The sequence below is a fragment of the Schistocerca americana genome, chromosome 3 (genome assembly GCF_021461395.2).
Source record: "Schistocerca americana isolate TAMUIC-IGC-003095 chromosome 3, iqSchAmer2.1, whole genome shotgun sequence".
Lineage (NCBI taxonomy): Eukaryota > Metazoa > Arthropoda > Insecta > Orthoptera > Acrididae > Schistocerca > Schistocerca americana.
This window is the reverse complement of record NC_060121.1, coordinates 402,506,501-402,524,046: the sequence shown is the minus strand read 5'-3', so window position 1 is coordinate 402,524,046 and position 17,546 is coordinate 402,506,501. Positions and strand designations below refer to the sequence as shown.

Below are 17,546 nucleotides of genomic sequence, written 5' to 3'. Positions count from 1 at the left end.
TCATGAGTTCCACCACCAATCCAGCTAGTTTAAAAAGAATGCAGTAGAATGGCCAAGCAGCTCCTCGTAAGCAGAACATATCTGTAGTCACTGTTAAGCGACACTTAGGGTGGTGTAAAGGGCGACGCCACTGGACAGAGAAGGACTGGAAATGAGTGAATTTGAGTGTTGGATCATGCAATATACTTTGACAATCCTAATGAAGTGTTCGGGTTTTACGAATGCTTGGTGAACTTTACTTGCCGTCATGTGTGGTGCCAACAGGGAAGTATGGAGGAGGTGGTGTTAGGGTATGGGGTTGTGTTTCGTGATTGGCGTGTTGTCCCCTCATGGTGCTTAAGAAAACACTAAGTGTGGAAGGATAAGAACACATTTTACTGGATTGTGTACCGCGTACTGTAGAGGAACAGTCGATGATTTGTTTGTATCAGCATGACAGTGCACCCTTTCGTAAAGCAGCTTCTACGAGGCAATGTTTCGTAGACAATAACAGTGCTGGAAAGGACTGAGCTTCCCAAAGTGCAGACCCCAACCCAATGAAACACTCGTGGGATGTGTTAGAGTGCCAACTTCGCTGCAAGCCCACCGATCGAACTTCGTTCTCTGGTTTCTGCTCTTGAGGAAGAGCTGGCTACCGTTCCTCCATAGACATTTGGACACGCCATTGGACGTGTACTCAGCTGGTTTCAAGCCTTCGTAAAAGCACTCCATCTTAATGTCCCCTAGTAGGTATCCGAATGCTTTTGATCAGATAATGTATGTGGGCTTAGTTTAAAGTGGAGCAGGGAATGAAACAATAAGGTTTACGAACAACAAGCTTTTCTGTGAAATAAAAAGCAATCAACAACCATAAAAAGGAAATCTTCTGGGAAATCCATATCGTGTCACATTTGTAAATCAAAATCTGGGTGATATTCTGTAGCGCGTTGCTCCACCTCGTGCAGTATAACATCCTCGTAACCTCCTTGACATTTTGTCCTCAAAGTTGTCGAGACGTTGCTACTCTAGCCCTCTGGGATCATTTACTGTGTGAAGAGTGTTCCTCCGACAGCGCACTGCAAGTTTCAGCTCATCCCAAGCAGACTGGACCAGTTTCATGTCTGCAGATAAAGTAGGCCATTCCATTCAGTTGAATTTTGCTCACTGTAGAGAACGCTCGTGCGAAATCGTCGCAGAGATGTTGACAGTAGAAGCTCCCCCCAACCCCTCAAACTATCCTCTACAGCAATAAGACGTGTCCGACATGAATTGCGGCTTTATTTGACTAACCAAGCTCGTGCTGAATCTGTGGGAATGCATACACAAGATGCACTTTGGTAACTGGTCGTCTCTGCGCCCTTCTACGACTGTTATCATGTGTTAAAAAATCTGAAATTCGTCGGTGAAGGGAACGCAACGCAGGTAAAATGGGGTTTAGTTCAACACGTTCCTTGGTCCACCTTCTTCGTGCACCAAAGTTCTGGGAAATTTCTACTGTTGATCACAATGAACGCTTACAGGCTAACTGACCGCGCGTAGACGGTAACGTGTTGTCTGGGCAGAGACACCTCTCCCAGATTCCTTCAAACAGGCTCCTCGTAGCCTTGCTCATTTCTCTTTGAGATACCTTCGATCCAAAATTAGTAGGTAGCGGTGATAGCTGGTATTGTTGACCACGGACGACCAGAGTGACACATCTCTTCAATGTTTTGTTCCACAACAGCGTTTGAATGATCGAAAGACGCCGCCGTGCTCCACGCCAAGTCGGTGGTGAACTTGCTATGCAGCTGCCTCTTTCTGCCGTGAAGAGGCAATGAGCGCATACTGACCCTCGATCCATATCAGACTGAGCAGTGTACTGCAGCCGTGTTGGTCACGATTCAGGAAACAGCATGCTCGACAACTGAACTGAGGATGTATGCTTTCTTCTACTTCTTTTAAGAAGCTATAAGTTGTAACGAGATGAAAAAGTTTTGAGGTAGGGATTAGCCTACCAATGAAACAATATTGCCCTGGTGCGAGGGTTCCTTACAAACTTAATGACGTATATAGACAGTTCAGTCCGCTCCGGGAATCGAGGATCTCGATGATTTTTGCCTCTTAGCGACATTGGCAAGATATCGGTCACAGGGATTCCAAGACTTTCGAGAATATTATAATTTAAAGTTTCAAGTTGGATAAGAAATCACAAAGGTAATATTTGTTTCATGTGATAGAATTACTAGTTAACAATTTTCTATTTTTTTTCTTTTAGGTGTACTGTGTAACATTTCTTCTACGTCAACGTCGACGGGATGTACGCTATAGGTTTTAATGAGCGAGTTTGAGAGTACCAAAATATATGACATAAATGACCGTATCTTTTAGTTGCATTGATTTAGAAGCTTATTGTGCTTAGACCACCAAAATATTGTAGACCTTAGCGTGTGTCATAAATTTGAAACTGATGCGTCTACCCGTTCCTGAGAAAAGGGGGCTTAATAGATTGACAGAGAGTCAGACAGTCTGATAACAAATGAACAAAAATATATTTTTTTCGTGTTAAATAATTACAAGCCAATAATTTTCGGATTTTTTCGTTTATTTTTACAGTGAAACCTTGCTTTTTGCCGCATTTCATGATTCTAGACCAAGGATAAGTGCCCTATAGGTTTTGATGCCTGAGTTTGCGAGTATCGGACTATATCACGTAAATGGCAGCATCTTTTGATTGCGCTGACTTAGCAGCTAACGTTTATAACACAGCCATGGGGTCATACACTTTAGAATGTGGCATAAAATTCGGCTTGATACGTCTATCGGGGCTTCCTGAGGAGAAGGGTTTTGAACAGTCAGTCAGACAGTCAGACGCACGGACATCAAAATGATATTATATATGATTCTTTTTATAGGTTGAGGTATAGAACCATAAAAAAGACAATGAAAATTATGGGATAGTGTAAAATATTTTGAGCAGTTTACTAGTGGAACTGAATTATCTTACTCTATGTCGAATGCACTTTACAAATACAATATATAGAAAGTTAAAGCTGTGTGATGGAGAATGGGGAGGACCACTCGACAAATTGAAGCTTTCTGACGCTCCATTCTGGGAGCTCAGACAGGTTGTCTGATAAGCGCTGACAGGCAAATACCGGCATGCGGTTTAGAACCCGGTTCTTAACTTGTCACAGAATATCAGTTGTGTTACTGTTCACATGTTTTCGGTCTGTGCGCTGTCGTCTTCGTTCGTCATCCGCACAGTTAATTGGGCACTAAAGTCTTACTTGTCCGCAGCTCGTGGTCTTGCGGTAGCGTTCTCGCTTCCCGCGCTCGGATTCCCATGTTCGATTTCCGGCGGGGTCAGGGATTTTCTCTGCCTCGTGATGACTGGGTGTTGTGTGATGTCCTTAGGTTAGTTAGGTTTAAGTAGTTCTAAGTTCTAGGGGACTGATGACCATAGATGTTAAGTCCCATAGTGCTCAGAGCCATTTGAACCATTTAACGAATACAGCCCAAAAGAAATTTACGAGCAACAAAAAGCGTAGAAATTGAAACAGGTGTAGATTGTAAACAGTATAGTGTATATCTGGCAAACGAACAAACCAAACACACTCAAGAGAGAGAGAGAGAGAGAGAGAGAGAGAGAGAGAGAGAGAGAGAGAGAGAGAAAGGCGCAACATGAAGTAATTGTGCGAAAGAGACGCAAATTGGTGTTATGTGATGGACATGTGCAGACAAACAAATGACTACAATTAAAGAAAAACTGAATGGTTTATTCATGACAAAGAGCTTCGCAAACTGGGCATGTGAGTAACACTTTGGTCCACCTCGGACCCTTATGCAAGCAGTAATTCGGCTTTGACTTGACTGACAAAATTGTTGGATATTCTCCTGAAGGATATTGTGCCAAATTCTGTCCAATTGGGGCTTTAGATCGTAAAACTACCAAGCTGGTTGGAGAGCCCTGGTCATCGGGGCTCAGTTCGAGGCGAGACGCATCACTGAAGACAATTACACTCCAGCCAATGGAATTCCAGGCCGAAGACTTGTCTGGAAGCGCCCCGGATTGCGGTGGGATATTAACTTGAATGTGGCTCGCCATTTGGGCTGACAACCATGAGTGATGGTCTGGGACGCTATTTCCTTTCATAGTAGGCTCTGAGCACTATGGAACTTAACATCTATGGTCATCAGTCCCCTAGAACGTAGAAATACTTAAACCTAGGACAGCACACAACACCCAGCCATCACGAGGCAGAGAAAATCCCTGACCCCGCCGGGAATCGAACCCGGGAACCCGGGCGTGGGAAGCGAGAACGCTACCGCACGACCACGAGATGCGGGCCCTTTCATAGTAGGAACAGGTTGGTTGTCAACTCTGGCATCCTTACAATACAGTGCTACTGTGGAGATATTTTATGACCCGTTTCGTTGGCCTTCGTCACAAGCCATCCTGGGTTCATATTTCAGCAACATAATGTTCGCCCGCTCACAGCAGCCAGTTTCTCCTACTTGTTTTCGTGCTCGCCAAACCCTAACTTGGTAAGCAAAGTTGCCGGATCTCTCTCCAGTTGAGAACGTTTGGGGCATTATGGGCGAGGCTCTCCAACCAGTATGGGATTCCGACTATCTAACGTGCCAAGTGGACAGAATGTTGCACGATATCCCTCAGGAGCACATCCAACAACTCTGCCAATCAATGCGAAACCAATAACTGCTTGCATAAGGGCCAGAGGTGGACCAGCACGTTATTGACTTGTTCAGTTTGGGAAGCTCCTTGCCTTGAATAAATCGTCCAATTTTTATGAGACTGTAATCATTTGTTTGTACATGTATCTCACACCTACGATTTCCGTCCCTTTAGGGTAATTCCTGCAGGAGGCGTCTTTTTTTTTTTCTACTACGTTTCGCAAAATGTGTGTTGCTAATAATGGAAGACGCACAGACGAAGGATGAATCTTAGCACATAGTAGCAACTCCTTACAGCGCAGTTATAGAATATGGTTTCCACGTTTTTGCAAAAATGCTGAGTCCATATCCTATAATTTAGCTGCATATGCCGAAAGAAAGGGGATGAATATTTTATAGCGCAATCTTAGAAGGTGTATGTTCTTCTCTGTGAACAAAGGAAATCGTTTTAGGGTTCTCTATCTCTTCCGGTAAAAACTGAGCCCTTATAGCAGTGGTGGCCAAGGAATTCGGCTTCCGAACCGTGTCCTGGCATGAGTGCTATAGCACTCGGCCTCAAAAAGATGGTTCAAATGGCTCTGAGCTCTATGGGGCTGAACCGCTCGGCCACCACGGCCGGCCACTCGGCCTCGCTGCACACTTCCCCCATCGCCCCACGGCGTTGAGGGAAGGGATGCGGGGGGGGGGGGGGGGGGGAGGGGGAACTGCGAACAGTGTATGACTTCGTCTTATTTTTCACATTTCGCAACAGCATAGGCCACGAACGAAACAAATTTCAATATTATGTTATTATTTTTAGCGCACTGAAGACAATTTTTATCTGGTGTAAACTTTCGTGGTATGGACAGACTTTCGCACTCATGGTGCCATGTAGCCATGATGTATTTAGCTTCATAGTCGAAAAACGATCTACCACACAAATAGGTTGGTCGAAATATTGTAGCACTTTTGCAGCCTCATTATGGAGACGTGGAAACTCTACTCAAGGAAAGTAATGTAGAAGTCCTGGATAGTTTTGACGTAAAAGGATTTGTCAATAATATGAGAATTACCTTGCAGGTCAGTTAGAGGTGCACTTGCAACTCAAATGGCGAACGGTGTCGAAGACAGATGGTTCAAATGACTCTGAGCACTATGGGACTTTCACTCCTGAGGTCATCAGTCTCCTAGAACTTAGAACTACTTAAACCTAACTAACCTAAGGACATCCCACACATCCATAACCGAGGCAGGATTCGAACCTACGACCGTAGCGGTCGGGCGGTTCCAGACTGTAGCCCCTAGAACCGCTCGGCAACTCCGGCCGGTTCGAAAACCGATGTAAGATTGACAGTGACCTCAAAACGTTTAGAAAACTATCATTGTAATACTTTCAAGGCCACAACGAACTCTTCAGACCTCATGTTTTCCTTAACGGAAGTGAGCTTAGGGAGCTGTACCGGTGCATGTCAGAATGAGCCCTTTCTAAAACATTATTTTCTTTTTAAATGCATCTTCATTCGATCAGAAAGAAATTGTTTCTTACCTTAGAGTGTCTTACTATGGGCAGTGTGCAACTAAGTCCACTTAAAATGCGATGTCTGCAGTACATTCCGGATGTTTTACTTTTCGTTCCTGCACTCGTTTTTCCTTCGTAAATTCAACAATAGCAAATTTTAAATCTAAAAATCGTTCCAGGTACGCCCCTCGACTGAACCAAAGTACTTTGCAGTAATATATAAAATCTCCATACTCTTCGTTGAGTTCTACCAAAAACTGTTGCAACTGACAGTGCACTAAGACAGGTAACTGCAGAAATTTTAATATTCATACCACCATTTTCTTCGCAAGCTGCATGCCTCCAAATTAAGCAGAAAGTGCTTCAAAACAATGACTCCTATCTGTCAATAGTTGTAATTTTTTGTTGTTTCAGTGTCAGCTAAATCTTTAAATTCATTCTGAATAGTATTATTATACCTTTTATAGTAAATCTGCAACACTCGTCGCTTAAACGACCGTATAATATATACTGAGAACTCTCATGTCTCTCATTCCTTTTTAAAGGTTTGTGACGATAGATGGCCGGACTACCTCTTTTTGTTCAAGCAGCCACTTGACCTGTGACTGTATCTCATACCACGAACGACAGCGAAGGGTAAAGAGATGTGACACCACGACCATGCCGAACTGAAGAGATTTGTGGCGACCGAAAAACGCTACAGCGGAATAGTAAATGAAATGTGGTGCTGTACCGAGTACTTCAGAGAAGGATCGACCGAAGCCGACAGGCAGGGCCTTGGTCCGCATGCGGCCCTCACATCCAGCACACGCGAAGTTTGGCATGCTGTGGCCCACTCTGCCTTATAGGTTCATTTTGTCGTCCGTCCGCCTGTCTGTCCGACTGTTAAGGACTCTTTTTCTTAAGAACGGTTAGAGGTATCAAGCGGAGATACCGTCTCTTGGCGGGGTGAAAAATTTAAGCTTCTATGTCAATTCAGTCAGAAGACAGGCCCTTTTAGGTCACATATTTCGATACTCGCAAACTGACTCATAAAAGATCTATAGACGAACTATCTGTACACATGTCAGGACTGGTGACCTGGTGGTAAAGTGCGTGCCAGGACACGAAGAAACCGCGGGTGGACCTCGGATTTTCCAGTCTTCGTTTTAACCTAGCTTTCATCGCCTAACGATGTGAGGAGTCGCCAGAAATGACACATTAAACTATAGGTCCCCTTTCCCCTGTTCGATAACTAGCGTAGGATAGGGATGGCAAGTCGCCAAAGTGGCGTCCAATCGACGTGCACGATGCCACTGAGCCACAGCCAATTATTAGCTACATGTGTAACCATGTTTGTATCGAACCGTCAGAGTGCAAGTCCTATTCGCATTTATCCGCTTTATTAAGGAATTTCCCGCTTTTCCCCAATACTTTGATTTCTATTTTCAATAACTTTCGAAAGATACAAAATGTACAGGTTTATAAAATTAGTAAATTTGGCTCTTGTGCAATACATTGAAAGGTTTAAAAATGATGTCTTTTAAAATACCAAAATTTATGGAAGTCTCAAAAAGAAAAGTGAACTTCACAGTTATACACAAAGAAACTGGTATAGGCATGCCTATTCAAATACAGAGATACGTGAACAGGTAGAATACGGCGCTGCGGTCGGCAGCCCCTATATAACACTATAAGTGTCTGGCGCTGTTGTTAGATCGATTAATGCTGCAACAATGGCAGATTATAAAGATTTAAGTGAGTTTGAACGTTATGTTATAGCCGGCGCACGAGCGATTGGACACAGCATCTCCGAGGTAGCGATGAAGTGGAGATCTTCGCGTACGACAATTTCATGGTGTAGCGTGAAGATCAGGAAACAGGTAAAACACCAAATCTCCGACATCGCCGCGGCCGGGAAAACATCCTGCAAGATCGGGACCAACGACGACTGAAGAGAATCGCTCAACGTGACAGAAATGCAACACTTCCACAAATTGCTGTAGATTTTTGTGCTGGGCCATCAACAAGTGTCAGCGTGCGAGTCATTTAACGAAACATCATCGACATGGGCTTTCGGAGCTGAAGTCCCATTTGTGTACCCTTGATGACTGCACGACACAAAGCTTCACGCTCTGTCTGGGCTCGTTAACAACAATTGGACTGTTGATGACTGGAAACATGTTGCCTGGTAGGAAGAGTCTCGTTTCTGATTGTATTGAGGGAATGGACGCGTGCGGATATGGAGACAAACTCATGAATCCATGAGTCAGCAGGGGACTGTTCAAGCTCTTGGACGCTCTGTAATGGTGTGGGGCGTGTGCAGTTGGAGTGATATGGGACCACTGATACGTCTAGATATAACTCTGACATGTGACACGTACGTAAGCATCGTGTCTGATCAATGATTGGAAAAGAGCACAGGTAGTCCCAGTTTTCAAGAAGGGTCGTGAGCAGATGCGCAAAATTATAGGCCTATATCTCTGACGTCCACCTGTTGTAGGATTTTAGAACATGTTTTTTGCTCGCGTATCATGTCATTTCTGGAAACCCAGAATCTACTCTGTAGGAATCAACATGGATTCCGGAAACAGCGATCGTGTGAAACCCAACTCACTGTATTTGTTCATGAGACCCAGAAAATATTAGATACAAGCTCCCAGGTAGATGCCATTTTCCTTGGCTTCCGGAAGGCGTTCGATACAGTTCCGCACTGTCGCCTGATAAACAAAGTAAGTGCCTACGGAATATCAGGCCAGCTGTGTGGCTGGATTGAAGAGTTTTTAGCAAACAGAACACAGCATGTTGTTCTCAATGGAGAGGCTTCTACAGACGTTAAAGTAACCTCTGGCGTGCCACAGGGGAGTGTTATGGGACCATTGCTTTTCACAATATATATAAGTGACCTAGTAGATAGTGTCGGAAGTCCCATGCGGCTTTTCGCGGATGATGCTGTAGTATACAGGGGAGTTGCCGCATTAGAAAACTGCAGCGAAATGCAGGAAGATCTGCAGCGGATAGACACTTGGTGTAGGGAGTGGCAACTGACCCTTATCATAGACAAATGTAATGTATTGCGAATACATAGAAAGATGGATCCTTTATTGTATGATTGTATGATAGCGGACCAACCACTGGTAGCAGTTACTTCTGTAAAATATCTGGGAGTATGCGTGCGGAACGATTTGAAGTGGATCGATCATATAAAATTAATTGTTGGTAAGGCGGGTGCCAGGTTGAGATTCATTGGGAGAGTCCATCAACAAAGGAGGTGGCATACAAAACACTCGTTCGACTTATACTTGAGTATTGCTCGTCAGTGTGGGATCCGTACCAGATCGGGTTGACAGAGGATATAGAGAAGATCCAAAGAAGAGCGGCGCGTTTCGTCACAGGGTTATTTGGTAAGTGTGATAGCGTTACGGAGATGTTTAGCAAACTCAAGTGGCAGACTCTGCAAGAGAGGCGCTCTGCATCGAGGTGTAGCTTGCTGTCGAGAGGGTGCGTTTCTGGATGAGGTATCGAATATATTGCTTCCCCCTACTTATACCCCCCGAGGAGATCACGAATGTAAAATTGGAGAGATTCGAGCGCGCACGGAGGCTTTCCGACAGTCGTTCTTCCCGCGAACCATACGCGACTGGAACAGGATAGGGAGGTAATGACAGTGGCACGTAAAGTGCCCTCCGCCACACACCGTTGATCGGCTTGTGGAGTATAAATGTAGATGTAGATGTAGATCAACTCCATCCATTCATGTTCGTTTTGCATTCCGACGGCCTTGGGCACTTCCAGCTGGGCAATGCGACACCCCACACATCCAGAATTGCTACAGAGTGCCTCAGGCACACTCTTCTGAGTTATTATTGAGCATATATGGGATGCCTTGCAATGTGCTGCTTTGAAGAGATTTCCACCTCCTCGTACTCTTACAGATTGATGGACAGCCCTGCAGGATTCATGGTCTCAGCTCCCTCCAGCACTAGTTCAGACATTATTCGAGTCCATGCCACATCGTGTTGCTGCACTATTGCGTGCTCCCGGGGGCGCTACACGATATTAGGCAGGTGTACCAGTATCTTCGGCTCTTCAGTGTAGAAAGTGAGCAGTAAGTGATGAGGGATTTTGTCTTATAGTATTTCTGAAAGGAAGTGGTACAGAAAATATGGCATAAACGTTGACAGGAGAGGCAGAAATGTGCGGAGAATAGTAACCTATCATGGAAAGGTAGATGGGTATTCTGGTGAATCTGGAAGCATTGGAAATGTGGGAATATGTGATGATGTAGCAGGAGATAGTCAAGATTCGTTTTTATAGGATGTGGAAACTGCATACATAGGTGTAAAGGTGGCGGGATGTGTTGGTACAAGCACGGCGATAGTTCTTAATATTACCCCGTATTTTCGAAACGTACTCGGTGAAGACGGCTCCGGTAACAAATCTATGTTTCAGTGCCCTCTGACGAGAATTTCGTAGTCAGTAACAGGGAGGCCACAGCGGACTATTAGTTCTGTGTCGCCACTGATCGCTGAAGATTATTCCAGAATTGCGTTAATGCCCTCGGCTGTCAAGGGACGGTCCGCCACCTGTTGCTTGTCGCGGTTCCAGAGGGACGGATTGCGTCAGAGAGCAACAAGTGGCCCGTACACACGCGCATCGCAGCTCATATTGTCATATCGCATCCCGGCAAGAGCAGTGACAACTAAAAAATTCAATAATTGAGAAAAATCGACGTGATGTATTCTATATATATTGAAATAGTATAAGCATCGTTTAAATTTCAAGTGAGTATTCTTGGCAGTAAATTCGCTTATGTTCTATACAACAGTAATATGGACATATAGTTCTGTTCTCGTCAAATGTGAGGCTTCATCAGGAAATTATTAATTAGTTCTTTCAATTGTGTCACTTTTCTTGCTTTTTCAGAAGATTTTTTTGTTTTTGTTACGACTCCTCATGTAATACTTTTTCCGCCTTTCTATCCCAAACAATGTCTATCACTTTTACTTACAGTAATATAATACGACGTTCGAACCTCCATCAGACAAAATTAGCACTTAATTTAGAATGAAAAACATAAAAACAAGTAGAAATTGTTTTATTATAAAAAATAAACAATGAAAAAGTTATAATTTACGAAGATCAATAGAATTTAAGGAGGGTCATCAACTAGATACAATTTAAAGAAGACGATTTACGGAAAAATAGAATATAAATGAACTTACATAATGTAGGAATACTTCTCGCCGACAAAAAGGATTCAGTAAACTTTCTTTATAGTACAAATTTCCATTTCTTTCTTGCACGCTGAGAAGCACGAAATGTTGTAATATTTACAACAGCTGTAATCGTCAAAACAGTGCACGTTTCTACTGACACCCAAACTTGTCTGAAGTACACGGTAATGCACTATAAAGACGCTGTTTAAACATAGCCATTGTGATAATCAAAGATATCCGAAAGTGCATTCAACTCTCTTGTACATAAAAAGTGTCACAACTCAGAATGTACCATTCTTCTTGAATGACCCATGCACACCTGCCATTTGCAACCCTGAAGTGAGACTGTTCTTGTCGTGACGAATCATGAAATAGCCTACAACAGAACTGACACAACTGCCCTGGAGTGGAAAAATTATGAGACAGAGATGCACGTTGGGGCACTTCACACGTATTTACCAGTGACCTAAAGTCAAAACCGACGTTTTTTTGACTTTTGGCACTTTTCTCACAAGGGAGCGATATGAGAACATACCATCCGTTCTTTGATGATGTCACTTTTTTCAGTCATGTTCTAATCCTTAACCAAATCGAAACTGATTATATAACATTTGCCAACACATTCCATAATGTTGCCTTTAGATATCACCAGTAAACACTCGATCCTTTAAAGAATCGAAATCAAATGAGTTAATGTGTTAAATATATGGCGTTCAGTTTGTAAGCGAGGAAACGTTTAGAAGATGTTTGAAATTATGTTTGACGTTTGCTGGAGATCGGTAGATGCGCTCATTATCATCCATCGGACAAATATAGTGCGGTAATTTTCACTCCAATTTAAGCGAAAGCTCGTTTTTCACGCATCTAAGTGTTTATGACATCGTATTTCCCGAACTTAAAGTTTTACAATGATATAATTTTGCAGGTAAATTCATTAGTATAGGTGGATACTGTCTTCAAACTGCGTTGCGAATAGCGTTTGTAGTAAAGAAATAATTAATTAAAACCCCTTGTTTCTAAATCTAATATTGTCTTCTTGTGTTAAACTTCTAACATAATATTTTACTTCTTAATGAGTAGATCACGAGAACATTATAAAATTTTAAATTCTGTCAATAATTATGCAAGCTGCTGAAAATCGGATTTCTGTTGTCCCTACTCTGCAACTGGCATCGGTTTCTGGGATAGAGTTTTAGTAATACAGATTTCAGGCAGTAAGGACCGAAGTCTGAACAGTTAATTTCCAGCTTCAGTGATGAGGAACAATATCCTCAGCTCGTATATATTGAACATCTGTTAGTAGACCGAAAAACAGGTGCTACAGTTTCCATGGATTTTATCAGTGAGAAATTTAGACCGGTGAGGGGGTCAGGAAACTGGGCTCAATTCGAAGCAGCCAGAGAGGAAATTTTCGGATGTTAACTGGGAAAACGAAGAAGAATAATCACACCAGGCAAAATATTATTCACTTCTCGAAAGGAGCACACTGGTCGGTTTGGAGCTCATTAGATGGTGTATGACTGGTAGCAGGTAGCCATGTGACCCTTCATTGCTGATGTACATCTTGGCAGCGAAGTGGTGTATATGGGCCAGCCAGTTTCATGGAATCAGCGCTGGAAGATGGCTAAGCGAGGAAGGGTAATACAACGACACAAAGAATCTATCGTGTTTTGATGTGCCCATGTCTGGACCGTGAATTGAGTTGTCTGAGTGTCCCGCCTTGTCATTGGCAGTCAGGTTCAAACTGCGGCTGTTGATAAAATGTCAATATATCGACATATCGATATTTTATCCAAAATATATCTATATACAGAGGCGTCAGCTTTCACCAATATATCGATGTCGAAATCGCCATATAGAATGTCGATATTTGTCTTTTTTTTATTTTTTGGCAGTTTTCCGTAAATATATGATATTTTTCTTTTGATACTGTAGTAGGAGATACTGTTACTTTCACTGTGCGAAGGAGTCGTACTACTTTTTGAGCTCGTATCACGTCCATTCTTTATCTTTGACTGTGTGAAGCAAGTGTATGAGGCACAAAGAAGAAGTCCGATTGCATTGGGGGTGGCGGTGTGAGTGGAATAACAAGATTTCCGATGTGGAGACAGAGCACGCCAGTTGCGTTAAAAAAGTTAAAAAAGCAATGCTGACGTACGCGTGAGGGGATATGCTGACGTACGCGTGAGGGGACATGCTGACGTAATTGGCGCTCGGTGCTACAAACAGAAACTGCAACGTTTAACTTCACCACGCAATTTTGACACTACAGCTGCTAGGCTGCAGAAACGAAAAAAAAAAAACAGGGAATTCGACACGAAGTGTTCCAAACAAATCCGCTATGTGACGAAACTGAGCGACGGACCCATCGGACACCTTTTATTGTGCCACTTTTGTACAGTTACCACTATTAGCAAAGTGGTTATCGTCAAGCGTGAACGTACATCGTTTTCCTTTCAATTCTTTGTCTAACGGGGATAAGCAGGCAGTTATCTTGTTGATGTACAGAATATCTAATAATAAATCAATGCTTGGCAGTATATTTACAATGTGCAGTCGATACTTTTATAGGCCGGTACGTCTATATTGTTTCGTTCGTATACCGACACACTCATTTCGATATATCGATGCCATTTAGCTGTATTTCCTTAAATATCGATATATCGGACTACCGATATTTTTAAAAATATCAACAGACCTATTTCAAACTTGACAGAAACTGCTGTTGTCAGTGAATGCAGGTACATTAGATTCTGAATGCATGTTACTAAGCATGTGATGGACATTTGGAATAAAGGACGTGACAAAAGGTCGTCGCTCAAGCGTCACATACTGTTTCACGTCTTCAGTGTGACAAACAACAGAGACCTACACAATAGCTGATTAGGGGAGAGTAGTGGGAATCGGCGAGTCGCGATATTGCTTCTTTTCAAAAGTTGCAAGGTGTCGACAGTTCTGACAGACCCAGAAGGAGCTTAACCCGGAGTCTGTGGAGCGCGCACTTCAAGGCGGAAGTGGTGTTCGTATGTTTTGCCGTGTTTATCGTACCGCGACTTGGGCCCGCTCACTCCAGGTCGTGTTAAAACATGCAACTGTTAAACCTCTTCATAAGAAAAGTGACAAGACAGACTTATACAATTATCGTCAGTTTCCTAACTAACATCTTTTTTTCCAAAATATTCGAAAAGTAATAAACACAAAAACAGTACCATACTTAAGTGGAAGCAATTTCCTTAACATGTCACATTTTGAATTTCAGAAGGATTGCTCGACTGAGAAAGCTATTTATACATTTAGTCATAAGATAGAACAAGCCTTTAATGATAATACATAGGTGGAAGATATTTTTTGGGATCATTCCAGGCGTTTGATTGTGTAGATCATGCTACTTTCTAAGAAAAACACAAGTTTCATGTAATCGATGGCTTTGCTCTCAACTGGTTCGGATCATACATAACAAACGGAAAGCAAATAATTGTGCTGAATAATTCAGAGAAGATTTGAAAGCTACAAAATTTTTGTGACTGGAGAGAAATCACAGAGACCCATAGGGTTCAATTTTGGGCCCACTTCTATTCTGTATCTATGTGAATGAGATCCCACTTAACATTCAACAAACAAAACTGTCCCCTTTTGCAGACGATACTAGTGTTATAGTAAATCCCATTGCACAGAAGGAAACAAGAATGATATTTGCCAAAGAATTATTAAGTGGTTCGCTGAAAGTGGCCTCTCCCTAAATTGTGAAAAAGAAACACTACATTCAGTTCTGAACAACAAATAGAGTCACACCAGTAATTGCTGTAGAACACGAGCAGGAGACAGTAAATAGGGTACAATGCTCTGAACTTCTGAGTGTACATATAGATGAAAACGAAAAGCATAAAAGTCAGCTGCTCAAACATTTAAGTAAAGCTGCTTTTGTTTCTCATGTAATTACTAGTCTTGAAAACAAAAATATCAATATCATGATATATATTGCACATTACCACTCAATAAAGTCTAATGGAATAATTTTCTTGGGTAATTCATCACTTAGAAAGACAGTAATGACTGCACAAAAGCGAGCTGTAAGAATAATATGAGGTGTTCACCCACATAGGTAATGTAGGTTTCTTTCCAAGGAGCTAGCCATTTTAACTGCGCCGTCGCAACACATATATTTGCAAATGAAATTCGTCATAAATAATCCATCACTATGTGTCAAGAACATTCATGTCCATACCTACAAAACTAGAGCGAAAAATAACCCTTATTATCCATTGCTAAAGCCATCAACAGCTGAGAAAGGAGTTCAATATACGGCAAATAACGTAAAATGTGTGACAAGGTTTAAATCTAACTTAAAATCCCAGACAAAGACTTCTATTCCTTTGACGAATCTCTACTTGGGAACTGGTAGCCAGTAAAAAAGTGTAGTTGCATCAGTAGAAGTAATTACACTATGTGATCAAAAGTATCTGGACACCTGGCTGAAACTGACTTACAAGTACGTGGCGTTCTCCACCGGTAATGCAGGAATTCAATATGGTATTGGCCCACCCTAGCATTGATGACAGCTTCCACTGTCGCAGGCATACGTTCAATCAGGCGCTGGAAGGTTTCTTAGGGAGTGGCAGCCCATTCTTCACGGAGTGCTGCACTGAGGAGAGGTAGCGATTTCGGTAGGTGAGGCCTGACACGAAGTCGGCGTTCCAAAACATCTCAAAGGTGTTCTATAGGCTCAGGTCAGGACTCTGTGCAGGCCAGTTCATTACAGGGATGTTATTGTCGTGTAACTACTTCGCCACAGGCCGTGCATTAGGAACATGTGCTCGATCGTGTTGAAAGATGCAATCGCCATCCCCGAATTGTGCTTAAAACATCCATGTAGGCCTGTGCTGTGATAGTGGCACGCAAAACAACAAGGGTTGCGAACCCCCTCCATGAGAAACACGACCATACCAGAACACCACTGCCTCCGCATTTTACTGTTGGCAGTACACATGCTGGCAGATGACGTTCACCGGGCATTCTCTTTACCCACATCCTGCCATCGCATCGCCACGTTGTGTACCGTGATTCGTCACTCCACACAACGTTTTTCCACTGTTCAATCATCCTGTGTTTATACTCCTTACACCAGGCGAGGTGTCGTTTGGCATTTACCGGCATGATATGTAGATTATGAGCAACCGCTCGACCATGGAATACAAGTTTCCTCACCTCCCGCCTAACTGTCATAGTATTTGCAGTGGATCCTGACGCAGTTTGCAATTCCTGTGTCATGGTCTGGACAGACGTCTGCCTATTACTCATTACGACCGTCTTTAACTGTCGGCGGTCTCTGTCAGTCAACAGACGAGCTCGGACTGTACGCTTTTGTGCTGTACGTGTCCCCTCACGTTTCCACTTCGTTATAACATCGGAAACAGTGCACCAAGGGATGTTTAGGAACGTGGAAATCTCCAGTACAAACGTATGACACAAGTGACACCCAATCACCTGACCACGTTCGAAGTCCGTGAGTTCCACGGAGAGTCCCCTTCTGCTCTCTCACGATGTCTAATGATTACTGAGGTCGCTGATATGAAGTACGTGGCAGTAGGCGGCAGCACAATGCACCTAATATGAAAAAAGTATGTTTTTGGGGGTGTCCGGATACTTTTGATCACATAGTTTATATAATGTGTTCATTAATGTTAACAGTAATCATGTACCTATAAATATCCTGTAAACTGGCTCGTTCCACATCATTTCGATAAAAGAATCGTTAAAATGATGTACGGAACATGTAACTACCTAACTAGCCAACTAACTAACGACCGCGTACCTGAATCACGATGTTTATTTCAACATTTTATGTAGCCGGGTTCGATTCCCGGCCGGACAGGAGATATTCCTCGCTCAGGGATGTGGTATTACTGTTGTTCTCACCATTTCGACTTGTTTTCTTCGATGTGCAAATTGCCGAAATGGCATCGATTGCACGAGGCGGCTGAACTATCGCGGCCGGGGTTTCCCGCCCAATAATGCCATACGATCATTTAATTCTTATTCTTTTCGAAAGAAACATGATTCGCTGTAGCGATACAAGTGTTTCGCATAAGATTAGAAAAAAAGGGAGCTGACGACGCTGAAAGGCAGTAACAGGCAGAAATGTGGCCTACCGCCTCAGACGGTTGCACTTAGGCATATGCTAGGCAGCTGGCGCTCTCGTA

The 17,546-nt window shown here is 43.0% G+C and overlaps 1 protein-coding gene across 1 annotated transcript in view; it reads left to right on the top strand.

Moving 5' to 3' along the window:
* Nucleotides 1–17,546, top strand: part of LOC124606725 — a 75,133-nt gene that overhangs the window by 7,048 nt on the left and 50,539 nt on the right. The window lies entirely within an intron of this gene.